The sequence below is a fragment of the Aquarana catesbeiana genome, linkage group LG01, assembly GCF_042186555.1.
Source record: "Aquarana catesbeiana isolate 2022-GZ linkage group LG01, ASM4218655v1, whole genome shotgun sequence".
Taxonomy (NCBI): Eukaryota; Metazoa; Chordata; class Amphibia; order Anura; family Ranidae; genus Aquarana; species Aquarana catesbeiana.
The window spans coordinates 755621071-755632628 of NC_133324.1; positions in this window are offsets into that span (position 1 = coordinate 755621071).

The window sequence follows — 11558 nt, forward strand, 5'->3', positions numbered from 1 at the left end:
TGGTGTCAAGAAGAGAGAACGTGTGTGGTAGGTGCACTTAAATCACATGGGTGGTCTTCATATATTGAGAATCCACGGTAACAGTGGAAGGAGCAAATACGCTTACCAGAAAAGGTGGACACGTTCACCATATGGCTAGGTGTCATTCAGGCTTGTGGATCCACCGATCCAGATAGGTGCTTGTGGAGGAGCGTTTGTGGCAGATTCAACTGGTTTATTTTGAAGCGACCGTAAACAGCCGTAGGGAACATCTGATGTTCAAGATATGGATGAGATCGCCTTCCCAGCAGATGGATGGCTGGAAAGTATGGCTTTCACTAAGCCAGTGTGGGGACATAAAAGGAAGGTCGCTAAAAGCCATCTGTCCCGAGGGTCGCTAAAAGCCATCTGTCCCTCGGTACCACGCTGTTTTATTCCACTTGTGATCACTTTTTTATCCATCACAGTTGCTGTTTATACTTGTACCCGTTTATTTTTTGGTTTACAATAAACCTGATTTTATTGATTCATGTACTATGTGGAGTCTTCTCCCTTCCTTTAATGTCCCCACACTGGCTTAGTGAAAGCCATACTTTCCAGCCATCCATCTGCTGGGTAGGTGATCTCATCCATATCTTGAACATCAGATGATCCCTACGGCTGTCTAAGCCAGTTGAATCTGCCACAAACGCTCCTCCACAAGCACCTATCTGGATCGGTGGATCCACAAGCCTGAATGACACCTAGCCATACGGCGAACGCGTCCACCTTTTCTGGTAAGCGTATTTGCTCCTTCCACTGTTACCTGTGGATTCTCAATATATGAAGACCACCCATGTGATTTAAGTGCACCTACCACACATGTTCTCTCTTCTTGACACCAGAAAGAATATGCTGTTCAAGTTGATGGACGTTAATTTGATTATGAACACTTTTTTCAGTTTATGAAGTTTACCCCTCCCTCTCCTTTTTTAATGTGGTTGTCACTTTACCACGTTGTAGGATTGGTTGTCACATATATGTCACTAATATACATTGTGGCAGCTATTATTTGTAGTTGAATATATGACCATAATGGGAGCGATTGGTTAGTCATGCGGAAGGACAACGATGACAAAGGCATAAGGCGACCTCTTTCATAGAACTGTTCCGCATTGATGTTTTGATGTGGCCATGTATCTAAGAGAAAGGTTGACGATATGCCCAGAGGAAAGTCTGGGTTTTGATGAAGTGGTGTCATGGGGCCTAGGGTTGATGAGATTTTATATTTGAGACATGCTTCCTGGAAGGTTACTAATGTGGGACTTATTAATGGGTGATTTCTGCAAGTCAGTGGATCATGTTTGGGAGCGAGTCAGGGAAGTTGATGTAGTGGGGTTTTGGACATGTTCCAGTTGGACCCATGCCTTAACGCCTGAGTGAATGTTCCAGTCAATCACTCTTGCTAGTTGACAGGCTCTATGGTATTTCAAGATATTTGGGAGGCCAATACCACCTTTTAGTTTAGGAATTGTCAGTCTCTGAAAGCCTAATCTGGGGCGAGTGGAGCTCCATATAAAGTCGGTACAGGCTCTTCGGTATGTGGAGAAAAAGTTAGATGGTAGTTTTATGGGTATGGTTTGTGGTAGGTACAATATTCTGGGGAGGATATTCATTTTTATAATTGCAGCTTTACCAAACCAGGAAAAGAGACCAGTAGACCATGATTTTAAGTCACATTGAAAGTTCTGCATAGCGAATGATAGTTTTTATTGTATAGATCTGATAGTGTGAGGTGGTTAATACATTTATATCCAGCTTAAAAAAAAATTCTGAAAATGGTTCTGAAACAAAAGTATTTATACACAGGGTTACAAAGAGAATCAATGAAATATAACTATAGTATTTCCTGACACATACAGTATCTCACAAAAGTGAGTACTTCCCTCACATTTTTGTAAATATTTTATTATTATATCTTTTCATGTGATAACACTGAAGAAATGACACTTTGCTACAATGTAAAGTAGTGAGTGTACAGCTTGTATAACAGTGTCAATTTGCTGTCCCCTGAAAATAATTCAACACACAGTCATTCATGTCTAAACCGCTGACAACAAAAGTGAGTACACCCCTAAGTGAAAATGTACAAATTGGGCCCAAATAGCCATTTTCCCTCCCCAATGCCATGTGACTCATTAATGTTACAAGGTCTCAGGTGTGAATGGGGAGCAGGTGTGTTAAATTTGGTGTTATCACTCTCACTCTCTTATACTGGTCACTGGAAGTGCAACATGGCACCTCATGGCAAAGAACTCTCTGAGGATCTGAAAAAAAGAATTGTTGCTCTACATAAAGATGGCCTAGGCTATAAGAAGATTGCCAAGACCCTGAAACTGAGCTGCAGCACGGTGGCCAAGACCATACAGCGGTTTAACAGGACATTTTTCACTCAGAACAGGTCTTGCCAAGGTCAACCAAAGAAGTTGAGTGCACATGCTCAGCGTCATATCCAGAGGTTGTCTTTGGGAAACAGACGTATGAGTGCTGCCAGCATTGCTGCAGAGGTTGAAGGGGTGGGGGGGTCTACCTGTCAGTGCTCAGAACATATGCCGCATACTTCATCAAATAGGTCTGCTGTCAGGGAAATAGGCACATCCCCATGCATAGTCCCGCTAGGTTAGCAAACCAGCACAGGCAAGGTCGCGCTAACGCGCATCAACGCACACGGATGTGCAATGTTTCTACTAAGCGGACACCTGGCGCCACGTTCGGACGAATGTGGGTGTGTAACAACGTCGCGATGGTACGAACGCACGAACGGAACGGTGTGCGTACGACGTGATACTGCGCCTTGTTTATTTAAACGTTCCACTGACAGTGCCACATCGCTGGATTATCATCAGCTCTTCCTGTGTTCCTGTGATTGTGATTCCTGTTGTCCTGACCTCCTGTGTACCGACCCGGCTTGTTATCTACTCCTCTGGATCTCCTGGCTTACCCACCGGCTTGCTTTTGACTCTTCCTGCCTGCTTCCTGCATCTGACCCCGGCTTGGTTAAACGGACTCTGCATTTCTCTGTCTCCTGTACCTGGATTTGTTGCTTAGATTCTCGGACTGCTTTACTGTGTTTTGACCCCCTGGCCTGGCTTCTAATTTCCTATTGGACTTCCACTGGTCCCCTCCTTGGACCTTAAGCATGTTGCCTCCAGTGACTTTGCTCTATCAAGCCTCCAACACAGGCTCCTACTTTCAGGCAACCCGTACTTCTGTGAGCACCGCATCCCTGTGTCATCTTCAGGGTTGTGCTGCACTCGGCCGCAAGGGGAGCCCTCTCAGCAACTCAGTCTCCTACCAAGATCCTGACATCTGCATGGCTGTCGTCCCAGAAGGAAGTCTCTTCTAAAGATGATGCACAAGAAAGCCCACAAACAGTTTTCTGAAGACAAGCAGACTAAGCACATTGATTACTGGAACCATGTCCTGTGGTCTGATGAGACAAAGATAAACTTATTTGGTTCAGATGGTGTCAAGCGCATGTGATGGCAACCTGGTGAGCAGTACAAAGACAAGTGTGTCTTGCCTACAGGCAAGCATGGTGGTGGGAGTGTCATGGTGTGGGGCTGCATGAGTGCTGTCGGCACTGGGGAGCTACAGTTCATTGAGGGAACCATGAATGCCTACATGTAATGTGACATACTGAAGCAGAGCATGATCTCCTCCCTTTGGAGACTGGGCCGCAGGGCAGTATTCCAACATGATAACGACCCCAAACACACCTCCAAGACTACCACTGCCTTGCTAAAGAAGCTGAGGGTAAAGGTGATGGACTTGCCAAGCATGTCTCCAGACCTAAACCCTATTGAGCATCTGTGGGGCATCCTCAAACAGAAGGTGGAGGAGCGCAAGGTCTCTAACATCCACCAGCTCCGTGATGTCATCATGGAGGAGTGGAAGAGGACTCCAGTGGCAACCTGTGAAGCTCTGGTGAACTCCATGCCCAAGAGGGTTAAGGCAGTGCTGGAAAATAATGGTGGCCAAACAAAATATTGACACTTTGGGCCCAATTTGGACATTTTCACTTAGGCGTGTACTCACTTTTGTTGCCTGCGGTTTAGACATTAATGGCTGTGTGTTGAGCTATTTTGAGGAGACAGCAAATTTACATTGTTATACAAGCTGTACACTTACTGCTTTACATTGTAGCAAAGTGTCATTTCTTCAGTGTTGTCACATGAAAAGATAAAATATTTACAAAAATGTGAGGGGTGTACTCACTTTTGTGAGATACTGTAAATGCCTACTACACACGATCAGAAAATCTAACAAAAAAATACCACTTTTGAGGCAATCGTACGATAATCTGATTGTTAGTACACAGCTTTCGAGAGCTGATCATGACAATTTATGCAAAATTATCCGAAGGAACAAAGACAAACATTTTTCTCATTCGATATCAGAATGTACAATTTTCATTTAATCAATATAGTATTCATCCAAAAAAAACAAGAATATGCATGCTTAGAAACAACAGAATACATTACAATACAATACAATGCATTACATCACTTCTGAAGTTGTATTCTGTTGTACGAGAATTTTTGTAACTTTAGTAACCTCTTCATTTTCGATTTGAGACTAGCATGAAAAAAAAAAAAACTGGACGATCATTCATCTTCAAACATCACTCAAATATTCTCATTGTGTGTATGAGGCTTAAGGTAGTAATGGCTGTTAATTAATTGTAAATTAATAGGCCATAGAGATAGCGATCAGTAGTGTTACTGAGATAAAGGGAAAAGGGAAAAAAGTCTAGGCACAAGCCTCACCTCAAATGAATATTGAAACTTCCGTGTATCAATGAAATACATGCATTAAAGAAATACATCTATTTTTCTTTAAACATTTGAATAGTAATGGTTGTTGTAAGTAATCCAAGCTTAGCAGTGTCATTGGGCTAATTGACTAGGAGATAAAACTTGCTACATCAGTGAGAATGGCAGACATTTTGACCCATCTCCCTAACATAAGGTTCTCTAGTACTGTACATTGTGAACATGATACCAGGTATACTCAGTCTGAAGTACCCTGTATTCTGAACTCCTGCTGTGATACTAGTAATGGTACGTTATCAGTGCTATGGTTATGTATGCATGTTTTACTTCTCTTCTGCATGCAGGGAGATGAATGCAGGGAGTTGAATTTAGTAGTGGACAGTTTGGGGGGCATTTAACAATAAGCTGTCATAGATTTGGTGGCTGTCAATATACTAGGAGAGGTGGTTCCAGGAATATTTCTTGAATGCTTTTGTCTTTGTGCAGTAGGGGCTGGAGTTCTTTTGAAATTTACTTAGAACTTTCAGGCATGGATTGTCATTGACCACCAGTAGGACCAATTTTCCCTTTCAGTCTGTTTATGGTGCTAAATACTGGTTCTGGATATGGTGATTGTTTTTTTGATCTATGTGTTGATTATCATTGGCATGTCATAGGATTATATCCCTGCTGGTCTGCTACCAAAGATATATAGATGACTTGTTCATGATATGGGAGGGGGATTTGATCAGTCTCCAATTATTCATGTCTAGGCTCAATGGCAATACAAAAAATATTTGTCTTTCATAGAATGCTGATGCTTCCAACATAGCTTTTCTTGAGTTAGAATTTTTTAAGCATGAAGGTGCCTACAGAACCAAGAATTATTGTAAGCCAACAGATAGGAATGGTTACATTCCCTTAGATAGTTGCCATCATAATTCATGGTTACTCAATATACCTAGAGGGCAGTTTATTCATCTTCGGCGTAACTGCTTTCTTGATAGTGATTATTTCTCACAAGCCAATGGTATGGCAGAGAAGTTCTTACAAAAAGGTTACACCAAGGCATATATATCAGAGGAGGTGGTAAAAGTGGGCACTATGGACCGATCGACTTTGGTAGCAGATTCTAATAAGAACAAGAGTGCTAACCAGGATGACTTTCAATATGGGATTATCCTAGACTAAAATATTCAGTATAAAAAGGTAGAAAAAATCATCTTGAAATACTGGGATATCTTGAAAAAGGATAATATTTTAGGTCCTACTCTCCCGACTCGCCCAAGATTTATTTATAGGAGACCTCCAACCCTAAGGGATATTATAGCCCCTGGTGTGGTGGATCCTCCTGTGATTAAAGAAAACAGAAATTTTAACTTCATGTCAGGTTTTTATGCATGCGGAAAATGCCCAGCATGCAGACAATGTAAATTTAATGTTAAAACAAAGAAGGAGTTTTTAGCTACTGCCACTGAGAAAACTTACCAGATAAAAAATGTAATCACTTGTGACACTGTAGGTGTAGTGCACATGCTACAGTGTGAATGCAGACTCCAATATGTGGGGAGAACTTCCAGACCCATGGGGGTCTGCATAGCGGAACATGTGAATAACATTAAAAGAGGCTTCAAGACACATTATGTATCAAAACATTTTAGGATGTGCCACAATAGAGACCCTAAAAAAATTGCAATTTTGGGGCATAGGAAAAGTTACAAAACACTGGAGGGGGGGTAACTTTATTAGGCAACTTAGCCATAGAGAGTCCCTATGAATCCATGAAACCCGAGTGGCAGTCCCTAGAGGGTTAAACGTTGAGTTTGATCTCAATTGTTTTATCTCTGACAAATAAACAACTGCACTCGGGTTATGAATGTTGGTGTTTCGGGGTCCATATGTTGTTCCTGATTTCTTTTATGTGTTTTTATGTATTATTTTTAGGTACTCTTTATACATTTTGTTATATAATTTTGCTTGTCACATTTTACCTGATGTAATGAGATGGCTGCGGGTGTTAATTGGTTAATGTGTGTGTATTTGTAGGGATCCATACATATGCATTTACACCTTTTTATTGTATGCATGTGTTTAGAAAATAAGGCAGTTACACATTAGTTTATGGTGACTTTATTAGATCACTGTTAAATGTTGCCTTTCTATAGAGTTTTCTCATATGTATTATTAATTTTCATATGTGTAACGATAAGCCATGTCCCTGGTTGGTGTCTCCATTTAGAATTCTAGTAATTCTTAGCGTGGGTTCCGGTTCGGGCTTCTAGACACACCTTGCTGACAGTCGGCGTGTATATTAGCTTCTAGGGTGACAAGGAAGCTCCACCCTCGCTGACGAAGTCCGTTTGGACGTAAAGCCGCGTACGGGGGAGGAGCCTTGCTTCTGACGTCACCCGCTGCCATCTCACAGCTGTTCAGACACGAACAGACTGTTTTAGTGTGGAAAATTTTTATTCATTGTGCTGCGCTGTTCAGCGCGTTATATACAGCAGTTTTTTAATATTTTTTATTGAATAAATCTTTACATACGGAATACACTTAGAACCTTTCTCTTATTTTTGGGACTGCTACATGTTATACCGCACTGAAGGTTCATGTGCTTCTACCCGGGAAAGCTGACGGTTGGTTTCCATAGACAAGATCCAGTAAAGTTGTACAGTATTTACCCAGTTCATTTGGGACCCAGGCTCATATGACCTCCTGTAATTAAGAGGTCCACCGTTTCCGGTTCATGTGCTTCTACCCGGGAAAGCTGACGGTTGGTTTCCATAGACGAGATCCAGAAAAGTTGTACAGCATTTACCCAGTTCATTTGGGACCCAGGCTCGTATGACCTCCTGTAATTAAGAGGTCCACCGTTTCCGGTAAGCGCATTCATATTATTGAATTGGCGATTATTGGTGCCTTATGGAAATGAATCAGCTTCCTTTTGCCAAGAGGAATTGATTATTTGTGAGATCACAAGGACTGTTTCTTCTTATTATTTGCGCTGCACTAGTATTGTTTTTTAGAGGATTATATCCCTGTTTTATGAAACCCCTACTGAGATTTGGGCATTTTTGTCTATGGTGTATGAACATGCAATAGCATCTTATTGCCGAACTATAGATAATAGATATTTTATGTACCTGTTAAAGAAGCCAGCATGTCTGAGGTGAGTGGATGTTTGCAAGCTTGCTCCTGTGCATACAGTATTTCAATTGTAGTGTCCAGGAACCATGCAGTATTTCTTGTTGTGGATTGTTTCATTTAAGTCCTATTGTGGAATTGTTGTAGTTACTTTTAGGTTGAAAAAGTTCCTCCACTATACTCCACTCTTGTAGTTCAGATAATCACAATATCATCAGTGTAGCAGAAGTAGGCTATGTTTTTTTGGGGGACATGTATATGGGCACTTCTCCTTTATTTTAATCATAAAAAGATTTGTGTTTGGGGGGGCAAACCATGATCCCATTGTCACTCCTATCTGCTGCAGATGAAGGTCATGGCAGATACAGAAAAGGTATCAGAGTAATTGGTTTAGCAGGCTGGTCCATTTTCTGAAGATACTTCTGACAGGCTGCAATACTATTATCACAGGGAATGTTGGTATAAAAGAATTCCACATTTAGAGTGATTAGGATGGTTCCTTCAGGCACAGGACCAATGGCAGCAAATTTGTTGAGGAGAGCAGTTGTATCTTTACTGATTTTTTTTACTGTCTAACATTTTTAAGATGTTTTTTACCCAACCTGCGTTTAGTTAGTATTTGGATTCCTGAGATTATTGGTCTGCATGGTTTCCTGTAATATTCCATTTCTGTGGCGTAGGCCATGGCATTAAAAACCTCAAATTTATGGTACTGATGTGGAATTTTAAGTTATAAAACTTGTGGCTGTAATAGGAATGTACATCCATACAAAAACCCAAAACTCTAGACTGTTTTAATTAGGGACAGAATCACAATGGTAACCAAACTTTTTATCACAAAGGTGATTTAGCCCAATAACACTTAAAAACTCTGATTGCTTACAATAGTCATTCATTCTCAAGTGTGTCAAGAAAACATTGTTGTATTTTTTTAATAGCTATATTTAATTAATCCTCCCTGGAATTCTGTGAATAAATGTGTGAGATTCAGTAACATTTTCAGAGCTGTATAAAGCTTGTGGAAGGAAATCACCCCAAAAGCTTTTCCACTCTGGACATAGTTTTGATTTTACCATCATATGAATTCCCTCAATCCCAAATTAGAACCCCCTGTTTATGGTTGCTCGTGGTGTTTCACTCCGGGAGGTTCGACCTCCACCACATTTATCCCTACTTTCTCTTTGTTACCCGTCCCCCTCCCCTAAACACCCATTGCCTCTCCTTCTTTTGCTATTCTCTATCTCCCTTCTGTCTCCCCATCCTAGGACCTTTCCTTTTGACATGCTTCTACCCACTGCAGGGGTGAAGATAGATTTGATTCCAATCAAATGTCCTCACATTGGGGGTTATTTACGAAAGCCAAAGCCCCCAATTTGCCTCAGCAGGCGCGGACGGGAGTCCCAAGATGGCCGCCAGCACGGACGGGCGGCTGCAACAGGCAGGCATCCACTCCAGGATACAGGAGCACAGGCCAGTACTTTCTCCCCCGACCCTGACCTATGCACAGGCAGCACAGGGACCCCCCCAAATGTCCCATTTACCCCTGCAAGGCCCTATGAAGCCCCAGGCCACAGCAAAGGCCTCCACAGAGCTACTGAGCCTCACACCACAGGAGCTGTACTCACAGGCCCTCCCTGCACAGGCCCAACTTCCTCCTCCAGCCACCCAGCAATCAGGCTTCTCAGTATCTGACCTCACAGCTATGCAGGAAGGCATGTTTGCTAAATTCTCATCCCTATTAGAGAAAGGACTGGCTAATACAGCAAAACAGATTACCAACACTATTAAAGCGGACCTGTCCAATTTAGGCGCCAGAATTGAAGCCATTGAGGATAAAGTAGAATGCACAACCGCTAGAACCAACCAAAACGCAGCACACCTCCTGACCATACAAGAGCAATTAGATGTCACCCTTTCTAGGATCGACGAGCTCGAAAATCGGTCCAGGAGGTATAACTTTCGGATCAGAGGCCTCCCGGAATCTTTTTCTGACATCCCCTCCACGGTTCAGGACATTATTGCTGCCCTTATACCTAATATACCGCCCCAGCGTCTTGAACTGGACAGAGCACACAGGTCACTTGGATCCCCCAGACAAGATGGCTCCCCAAGGGACATAATTGTCAAGCCACACTTCTTTGCGGTAAAGGAAGAGGTCATGCGTCAATCTCGTCAAAATCCTAAGCTGCAACACCAGGGTCATCAGATCGAGATTTTTGCTGACCTCGCCCCTACAATTATTCAAAGACGCAGGATGCTAAAACCCCTCCTCACGGTCCTCTCTCAACGGGATATCAAATACCGCTGGACCTTCCCCTTTGCTGTAAAGTTTGCTATCCAGGGCAAGACCCACTCATTTGCTAGTCTCCAGGAAGGGGAAAGATTGTTTCTCGCCCTCAGGCTAATCTCCCAAGAGGCACCAATGGACTTTTCGTCTTCTTCCTCGGGCTCCACTAAACGCCCTCCTCCAGGCAGCCCCGTATCCCCACTCTGGTTGAAGGGCCCTTCCAAGAAGAGCAAGGATGGGAAACCACCCTAAGGATCGCCTTACTCGTCATTCTCCTTCAGTCTCTGCAGAGACATCTATGGGCCAGTTACCCCCCCAGTTGATGGAGCAGGTGCTCCAAACCCTATCACGTCTTATGGACATGGAAAACCCCACATCTAGATTCACATCGAGTTTTACAGTTTTGCACCCCTTTATCCACCTTTGTAAAATTACTTCGATAGCGGAGGTCGGAAACTAACACTTACCATCTTTTTCTTCAACTTGCACCCTCCGAGAACCAGTTAACTAAGCTCGCAACCTTCTCAGAAGAAGAGAACTTTCACAGAAAATAAGCTCCTCCATGAAGACCGCGGTTCCTCTAACATAAAGAATAGGTTACAGGACTAGAATTTAAGTGTTAATTATTTTTGGTCATTTCCTAGTTCAGTTAGGAGTCACGATTTGCCCGAGATACCCATATATCTTCCCCACTTTTGGAGGGAGGTCCTGATCGCTAGGCCTTTATGGCCTCCCTCATTTCCCGGGGACCCCCCAGGAATTCTCTATCACCTAGTTAGATAGGGGGCGGGGGGTCTATTGAGGATGTGAAGGGGGTGGGATTCTCAGGTTCTTGATTATTTGTTACTGTCTGGGTTGAATATTTTTTCAGGAGTTTAGAGCCCCGCAAATAGGGCTGACACTACAGTTATTCTGTTTTCCATATATATGTGTATATTTATGGTTCAAATTTGACATAACAAGGGTCCGGGGTGGAACCCTTGTGCCTCCACTCGATTCCAAAGAACCTATGGCGTCCTTTGGTGTCGGAACTTCAGACGCCCCTCCGGGCGGTCTGAAGTGGTTCATTGGGGCTATAGCGGATTTCAATTCGCATAACCCCAAGGGTACTTTCTTGGTACCCATGTCTGTGTTTTTGTCTTTATTTGTCAGTAAGTCTCTTATCTTTTTCTTCCCCAACTCATCCCTTTTCTTTTTTCTAGCCATCCCATGGGGGGTTTCCCCTCACGCCCCAGAGTCGGTCCTGGGACTATTCCGCACAACTTGGCTTAAATCCAGTATTAGAAGACTTCCAAGGGTAAGTGACTGCTTGATTACTGGCGTCTATCCCCTCTGCTCTTATGGCTGACCCGAAT